We start from the raw sequence: 9,777 nt of genomic DNA on the forward strand, positions 1-9,777 counted from the left end.
TTTTTTTTTTTTTTTTTTTTTTTGTATTTTTTAGTAGAGACTGGGTTTCACCATGTTGCCCAGGCCGGTGGTGAACTCCTGAGCTCAGGCAATCTGCCTGCCTCAGCCTCCCAAAGTGCTGGGATTACAGGCATGAGCCACTGTGCTCAGCCCAGTTCTAGAATTTCTATTTGGGTCTTTTTATGGATTATATTTCTCCACTGAGATATCCTATTTTTTCATTCATTGCAAGCATATTTTCCTTTAAGTCAATGAATGTGGCTTAAAGGTGCTTTAAAACCCAAATCTGCAAATTTCACCATCTGGTTTTGATCTCCATTGATTGTCTTTTCTCGCAAGAATAGGGAACATTTTCTTGGCTTTTCATATGTTGAATAGTTTTTTATTGTACCCTGCATATTACAAAGTTTATGTTGTAGAATTCTGGATTCTGTTATATTCTTTCATAGGAGTTTGTTTTTGCTTTCTTTGGTGTAGCATTAATTAACTCGATTGAAGCCAAACTGCAAACTCAGCTTGAATGCTTCCAAGCCCAGGAAATGTCATTCCTGTATAGCTCTTTGATTATGTGGCAGTAATAGGTTTAAGTGTGGATCTTGCTCTCAAAGCTTCTCAAAGGCAGTGACTGGGTCTTATTTTTGTGTCCTCCACATCTTGCTTATTCTCAGCAGACAATGGACCTGCCATAGTGCTGAATGCATGAACAAGCTAATGAACCATGTAATTCAAGAAACATCCCCCAAACCAGAACACTGTTACTAAAATTCAGGTATCAGGAGGGAAAAGATGGAAGTCTAGTGTATATATCAGCTTCCTATACTTTGGTAAAATTTTATATTATAAGCTACAATATATAGTTTATATATAAAATATGATTTATATTTAAAGTACATATAAAATATAATTTATATATACTTCCTATATGACCTTCCTATACTTTGGTATACTTTTCACTTGTTAATCCACTAACAAGAATCTGAGCCTCAGCCACATTTAATCTTTAATATTTGTGCCATCATATATTATTTCCACAGAGTACACATTATAGCAAAATCCCACTAAAATAAAATAACTAAAATAGCAGATGATGATTGTTCAACTGTTACTTTAGCTGCATTTCCATAATGTGAAAGTAATTCAAAAGGTATAAAGTTGAAGCAAATGGAAGTCTACAAGACAATCCTACTTTATTTATTAATTCAATAAACATTTGAGCGCCTATTGCTGTCACAGGTACCAGATTCCAAAAATATGAAAATTAATACAGTAATAAGCAGATGGACAAATCTCTGCCCTTAAGGAACTCAGAATTTATCCAGAAAACATTAGGAGAGTTTTTCCTATATTGCAGTCATCTCAAGTACAGCTTTCCTATTTTTTTTTTTTTTGCCTTGGCCTATATAATATGTACCACTAATTCATATTTTACATGTCTCACTCTTTAAAAGCTTAAATGGATTTAATTTAAAAGGAAAGATTATATCACAGGTTGGATATGCTGCTTATGCTCTTCAATCACATTAAAATAAATGCATAATTATTAAAGTGCAAAATGACTAAATGCAAACTCTCAAGTATTACTCGTCCCACACTCTGACAAACACTGCTTTAAGCACGTTAAATGTTATACAAGAGGTGTTTGTAAAGTGCAAATAGTGTAATGGGAATATAAAAGCAGTTTCTTAATCCTGCTTGTGTTTTAAAGGAAGACTTTGCAAAAATGTCTCTTTAAGGGGAATGACAGTATTCCCTTTATCATTGGGTCCTCTGTGGTAGACAGAATAATGCATCCCCACAAGATGTCCAGTCCATGTCCTAATCACAGGAATGTTTTACATTACATGGCAAAGGGAAATTAAGATTGCAGATGGAATGAAAGTTGCTAATCATCTGGCTTTAAAAAGATTATACTAAATGATCTAGGTGGACCAAATGTTTTTAGACAAAGGTTTGGACAAGAGTTTTTAGAAACAGAAGAGGAAGGCAGTGAGAGAGTGATGTGGTATGTGAAGGCCCCTATTGCTGTTACTGGCTTTGAAGATGGAGAATGGGGCCAGGAGCCAAGGAAAGTATGGCCTCTAGAAGCTGGAAAAGGAAAGGAAACCAGTTCTCCCCTAGAGCCTCCAGGAAGTTATGCACTCCTGCTGACATCTTAATTTTAGCATAGACTCATGCTGGACAACAGAATGGTAAGCTAATAAATTTGTGGTTGTTTTGAGCCATTAAGTTTGTTATAGCATCCGTAGGAAACCAAAACACCCCTACAGTGCCAGATACCCCATAGTCACTGGCTGAAAATAAACCAAACTGAATGAGCACTCCCCTTTAGGTTCTCTGAGGCCAAGTACCCTGTCTTTTTCTCTCCTGTAGCTCTAGTGTCTACTGCAGCCGAGAAAAGATAATATTGGCCAGGTGCAGTGGCTCACGCCTGTAATCCCAGCACTTTGGGAGGCCGAGGCAGGCAGATTACCTGAGATTGGGAGTTCGAGGCCATGGCCAACATGGAGAAACCCTGTCTCTACTAATAATACAAAAATTAGCTGGGTTAGGTGGCACATGCCTATAAACCCAGCTACTCGGGAGGCTGAGGCATGAGAATTGCTTGAGCCTGGGAGGTGGAGGTTGCAGTGAGCTGAGATTATGCCATTGCACTCAGCCTGGGCAACAAGAGCGAAACTGTCTAAAAAAAAAAAAAGGTAATATCTTTTCCTCACCCATCAAGAGAGTCCTTGGCTAACACCTTCATAACAAAAGACAAATTAACAAGATAAAAGCATAGCAAATTTATTTAACCAAGCTTTCCCATGACATGAGAGCCCTCAGAAATGAACAGTTAGGCCAGATGTGGTGGCTCAAGCCTATAATCCCAACACTCTGAGAAGATCGTTTGAGGCCAGGAGTTTGAGACCAGCCAGGGCAACACATCAAGATCCCATCTCTAAAAAAAAAAAAAAAAAAAAAAAACATCTTTTTAAATTAGCTGGGTGAGACATCATGCACCTGTGGTCTCAGCTACTTGGGAGGTCGAGGCAGGAGGATCACTTGAGTCCAGGAGTTGAGGCTACAGTGAGCTATGATCACAACACTGCACTCCAGCCTGGGTGACAGAGTAAAACCCTGTCTCCTAAAGGCCTTTTTTTTTTTTTTTTTTTTTAAGAAATGAACAAGTAAAGACTCAGGGAAAACTATATTTTTATGCTTATGTTTCATGAAGAATGGGCAGTTATGTAAAAATATGATCAGACAAGAGAGGTATGAGCTAATAATAATAAATTGAAGGGAATTAGCATGGCCTGTTTGTTCAGATCCCTCTTGGCTTCTCTGTGTAGCATTCCTCTCCTCTGGGTATAGGGTAGGACACCTGTCACATAGGGTCTTGTGACCTACTTTCAGAAGAGGTAGGTGAGATAATTCCTTTATGGCCAGCTCTTACAGAGGAAGGTGGAAAAAAGTCAAGAGAATGACCTTTTTGCTTCTGCTGTTTTCTTAATTTCCAAGATGCCATGTTTGGGGGTATTGTATTTCTGAGCCCCAACTCCACCACCACACTAAGCATGGAATTAGAGGTCAATAACTATTTAGAGTGCATTTCGAATGAAGGCACTGTTTATGAACTGTATTATCAGGCATGGGCAGAGGCATAGAAATGGGTCAAGGAAGGGCTTTGAGGATTGGGGAGCTGTTTGGGCAAGGACAAGGCTGTTCACGGTTTGTTTAGAGAAATAAATTATCATCTGGGAGAGGACAGTGTGCTCAGAGAGCACGAAGATAACAATTCCAGGGCAGCAACAGGGAGCAATCCAGGAAGGGCCTTGAGTGGCATGCCAAAGAGTTCGGGTTTTGGTCCCAAGGCCCCCAGGAGTCATGTGTCAATCTTCTTCTGTGTGGCATGAAAGGGGATACCACCTTGCCTTTTTGCAAGTTGAGTTCTTCCTATCATCCACTGGAGTCTTGGATTCCTGGAACCAGGATCCTTGCCATCCACGCGGTTGTTTCAGGAGAAGGCCTGACCTTGTCAGGCTTGGATTCTTGGAATGGGGTCAAGGGTTGCACATTAGGAACGGCCAGACAGAGGGAGCCAGTGTCCTGAGCAGCCGGGTGACTTGCAGACTCCCTTGAGCTTTCTCCTTGCAAGAGCCGGTGACCCGTGAGCCGGCAAGCTGTCAAGGTTTCCGTCATAAACCCCACGCTCCATGTGTTTGCAATATGGGCACAGAGATGCACAGGGGAGTGAGGTCTGGGGTGTGAGGGCTTAGTTCTGGAGTCATTGCTTCCTCTCTTTTCCTGTGCATTTGTGAGAGTGCTTATTTTGCTTTCTTAAAATTATGGCGTGGAATAAAGGGACAGTAATGAGTTCCAGATGCTTTTATTTTTCTCCTTCTATAATTGGAAACAAAAATATAGCATGGTTTTTAAATTGAAAGTGCCAGAAAGGGGTGATGCTTTTAGCTCTGGGGTTTTCGCCATGATTTAGAGCCCAGCAAGAGGCTGTGGCCGTCACCACCACATGCTAACTGGCTCACACTGCTCCCTGCAGACCCAGCTCAAGGCTTTATCTTGGAGCCCGAAGGAGGTTCAAAAGTGAGTCCTACACTAAGAAACTCTTAATACGTGAAACCCAAACTTACAAAGCTGACAGATTGGGGCAGGGTGAGCAGCCACGTATTCAAAGGAGGATTGTTTTGCAGAAGGTCTCTGAGCAGGCCTCTTTTAATTAACATTCCCCCTGGTGCATCTAAAAGTTTCCCCACACATCATTAATTTCTGAGGGAAGGAACAAAGAACCTTCCAGCTGATGTGTTCTAAGTATGAAGTGCCAAGTGAAGATCAATTAAAAAGTCAAGAGACCAGAATCTTGAAGTATAAAGCATCTAAGGGAGAAAGAAAGACTGCTTGAGATACCGTGGACTTTTCGGGAGCCTTAAAAGCAGTGATGTGACGACCTCAGACCTGGAATTGGATTAGCCTCCTTGTGAGTTACACAAAGAGATCATCCTAAACCTGCAGGAGGAAACACCTATTCAATTTAGACTCAAAGCTTTAAGCCTGTCTTGGAATCCTTCATTCTCTTCCCCTTGGCCAATGGCTGTTACTAAATAGAATGGTGGGGAAACAGAATTCAGATTTAGACTGTGGGAAAGCAGTTGGCCTCCACCTACAAGACATACTAATAGCAGATTACATTCCCTCCAGGGAGATAATCTTTAACACAAAGCAGACCCCAGCCCTCCAATCTAACAGCAGGCCAGGAAGGGAAGATAAAGCTAAATGGCCACTCAATCCTTAAACCATTTGCACAGCACATTGGTACAAATAGGAATTCTGGATCCCAGGGCCAACATTTAAGACTAGCTCTTTACCTTTTGTTTGCTGCAAAACAAATAGTTCCAGTTCTCTTTTGATGCCATTTTGATGCCAAGACTCTTAGGTCAGATTTGACAAGCAAGAGTGACTGTGCTGTATTCTCCCACCACCTGTTCTTCCATTCCCTTTTATATTTCCTCTTGCAGCCATGCAAGTAATTAATTCTCATCATGTTAAGTTGCCATTCGAGTACCTACTGTGTGGAAGCCACTTTATAGAGGTACATACTATTATTTATTTTTATTCCCACTATCCAGGCCCTCAGATCAATCAGTCAATTCCAAAGCCCACTGTCTTTCCTTTACACTATTCCCTGCCATCTAAAGCAATTACTCTGGTTTCAAAGCCTTTTAAAGTCTTACCAACATTGAGGCTTCTCCCTGGACCTATTAAGTCAGAACGTCTGGGGTCTAAGCACCTGTGCCTTAAATTCGCTCACTGTGACCCGGATGCATGGTGGGGCTGAGAACCTCTGTAGAAGCATCTTAGGTGATGCAGAGTTTTGGAGTTGGTGTGGAGATCCAGCCCCTTTTTAGGGAGCCCTTCCCTCTGCAGTGGCTGCTGCAGCCCACCTGCCACATCTCCTTGAGTCTGAAAGAATAACAAGGAAGATAGAAGCCAAAGACATGTTCCTTACTCCTGGCAGGACTTCTGCCCTGAGTCTAGCTCTTTCCTGACCTGCTGACTTGGGCTGGATGGTCCAGAAGGAAGTCTTAGGGTTCACTGCCTTCCTCCATGAAGCCCGGAGCCAGGTCCTTGCCCCTCTCCTAGACCCCTGCTTCAATGAGTTCTGAATAACTGAGGGGCCTCCCGACGAGCCATTTCTGGCCCCTAAGGTAACCTTACCAAGCTCTGATGACACAGTTTAAAATATGGCAAAAAGAGGGAGAAAACTGCAGACTCCCCACTTCTCACAGTGCAGACAGAGGGAATATTTGGGGTATTTTCACCTCATCTTCTTCTAAATGGCTGGGACTCACCTAGTCTGTTGATCTTTGCATTTCTCTGGTCTCTCCATTGCAACTGACAAGGCCCATCTTCCCCGGAGAGATGGAAACAAAGACTCCACACTATTGTACTCTCCTAGCGGGTTAGAGATTCTTCTAGAGTGAGGCTCTAACTCCATAACCCACAATGGCAGTTGTCGAGAGATTGCTGGAACCAACATGTAAGCACAGTCAAGCCTGCTCTTCCTCTATAGGAAACTTAAACTTACTTCAAGTCAAGGCCCCCTAAGAAGGATGAGGTCTTCTACAATCATGCTTGTCTTCTTGGAATTCAGCTTAAGAAAATAATTCAAAAAGTGCTCCCAGAACTAGCTATCAGAATGCACACTGTAGCATTGTTTTTACTGGGAAAACTTGGAAACAAGCTAAATGGCCAATCACAGAGGAATGAGTAAATGAATCGTGTAATAAAAATCACGGTGTATGTTCTTCTCTGGAACAGGGAAGGATATTTATTATATTTTAAATGCCAAAAGTAGACCACAAAACAACATGGATAGTATGATCTCATTTTTGCATCTGGCAAAATACATGCCAAATCGTTATTAATAAGTATCTCTGGGTGGAGATTAAAGGTGGTTTTTATTTTCTCCTTTGCTTGTCTGTATTTTGTAATAATAATAATAAAGGATGTATAGTCCTTGGGTAATTGCTGCAAACCTAATGATGTTTTTGAGTGAGGGTGGGCATCTGAAAGCGAGACAGACACGAGAGGGAACTTAGCCCCCACCCCTACCTGGTAGAATCTCCAAGGCCTTCAAGGTCATGTCCCCCTTTGTGTCTCACCCCAACTCCACCTCTCGACCACCGTTTCCATCAACACGCATTACATGTTTTACTTAGCAACCAGGCTGTCTTGTGTTTTCATTTAGCAGAAGAGAGAATAGATGCTACCGGACTCTACAGTGACTACACTATTTCTGAAGTTGCCTGAAAGAGTGGCAAGTCATCAACAAAAAGATCCAACCCAAAATACAATGGAACTGAGAAATAGACGCTTCCTTTACTGTTGGAATTGGTCAGGGCGGTGGCCAATGTACCTAGTCCTCCCCGTCCCAGTTTGGAGCAAAAATGTCATGCAGATGGAGTCACAGTATCACTTCCATTTCTGACAAAACTAGGAGAGCAGACCATAGTTAGTGCTCTTAGCCTAGTGGGACTACTAATAACTCACCCCAGAATAAGGCTGGATCATAGACGTGTTTCTGTCAGCACTGAACAGCTTTAGGGCCCTCCTACAAGTCCCACCCCCTATGACTTCCAGCATTGTGGAGCTCTCTGCACTCAGGCAGAGCTCCCCAAAGAGGAGGTGGCCTAAGCTCTCCAGTAGAGCCCGTCAGTGCCGATGCCCTGCTCCCCTTCCCACCTCCACTGGGGAGGAATAAGAAAGGGAGAGGCCCGGAGTGTTATTCTAAATTGAGCTCTGCCAGCTACTTACTGTGGGCAAAATGTAGCTCATACCTGTTTTTGTGAATGAAGTGTTTTTGGAACATAGCCACACTGGTTGATTTACACAGTGTCTAAATCTGCTCCAATGGCATAGTTGGGTATTAGAGACTGTATTAGTCCGTTTTCACGCTGCTGATAAAGACATACCCAAGATGGGGTAATTTACAAAAGAAAACTGTTTAATTGGACTTACAGGTCCATGTGGCTGGGGAAGCCTCACAATCATGGTGGAAGGCAAGGAGAAGCAAGTCCTGTGTTACATATGTGGCAGCAGGCGAAGAGATAATAAGGAAAACGCAAAAGTGGAAACCCCTGATAAAATCATCAGACCTCATGAGACTTATTTACTATCATGACAACAGTATGGGGGAAACCACCCCCATGATTCAGTTATCTCCCACCAGGTCCCTCCCACAACACTTGGGAATTATGGGACTATAATTCAAAATGAGATTTGGGTGGGGACGCAGAGCTAATGGAAACCCCTGAGAAAACCATCAGATCTCGTGAGACTTATTCACTATCACGAGAACAGTATGGGAGAAACAGCCCCCATGATTCAATTATCTCTCACTGGGTCCCTCCTACAACATGTGGGAATTATGGAAGTACAATTCAAGATGAGATTTGGGTGGGGAAACAGAGCCAACCATATCAGCGACCAATACCATTTGACCTGGGAAGCCAAATAATGTTCATTTGGCCTTTTACACAAAAAGTTTGCCAGCCCCTGATCTAAAGGAAAACTAGAAGACAGGTCATGCACCTCCCGTAACATTTCTGGCCTCCTCACTCTTGGACCCCACCTGCTCGGCAACTTTGCCTGTCCTCAGATATTAAAGTTCAGGAAGCTTCACTCCTGCGCTCCTCCTCTTCTCATTCTAGATTCTCAAAATCTTCTCTCAGATGTCTCCAAGGCCTTTCAAATCACACAAGTCTTAGCCTAGAGTGACTGTTTAATGTATTGGTCCAAACCAGGGCATTTTTTGAGAATAACAAATTCTAAACTAAACCAGACAAGACTTTGGGATAATAGGCTTACCTTGGATTGTTCCTGGAAAACTGAGATGCATGGTCCTTCCAAATGAAAATACTAGTTGTTTTCTTTGCCCAAATCTGAGTCCTTCTTGAATGTTCCCAATGGCTCTGGCACTTCTATCCTGGCTACGGTACAACTGAGAAACCTGGTTTGTATCCTTTCCACTACCCACCTCCAACCCATCACCAACTCCTTTGGAATCCACCCACTTCTCCCATCTCAGCAGTTCCTATCCTAGTACAAAGTGAAATGGGAGGAGTTCCCTATACCCCTCACAGGGCGTGTGACAGGGGTGTGGCTCGCTTTGTCGGTGACCTGCTACTCAAACTCCTAGGGGAGCATGCAGACAGGCAGGTCGTGGGGAGTGATTTTGGGCTCCGACCCCACGGCAGTGTCTAGGGGTGAATGTTTACAGCTCCCGAAGCCCCAGTGGGCATGTGTTACAATGAGTTCTTTCAGTTTAGCCATCCATAGGCAGCTTGTGTTAATCAGCTCAATTAGACCCTCTGCCTTATCGCAAGGACAGAGGCCTTTCTGTATCCCGGGTTCTTGTCCTAGTGTGCTGGAAAAATCAGATCACACGTGGGCTTGGAGGATTAGTGCAAGGTTTTATTGAGTGGAGGAAGTAACTCTCAGCAGATGGATGGGGAGCCAGAAGGAGAATGGGGTGGGAAGGTGGTCTTCCCCTGGAGTGGGCTGCTCCAGACTCTCCTCTGACTGCCCCTGACTGAATTCCATGTTGTCCTGCTGTTGATGGCCTGCCAGTGTCTGCTGGTGTCTGTTGGTGTGCTCTTCTGCTCCTCTCGATGTCCAGCTGCTTGTGTCTGTGCCTGCTAGGGTCTCAGGGTTTTTATGGGCACAGGATCAGGGGTGTGGTGGTTCGGAGTAGTCTTCTACAATGCAACATGTGGGCATGGA

Source organism: Theropithecus gelada, chromosome 3, assembly GCF_003255815.1.
Source record: "Theropithecus gelada isolate Dixy chromosome 3, Tgel_1.0, whole genome shotgun sequence".
Lineage (NCBI taxonomy): Eukaryota > Metazoa > Chordata > Mammalia > Primates > Cercopithecidae > Theropithecus > Theropithecus gelada.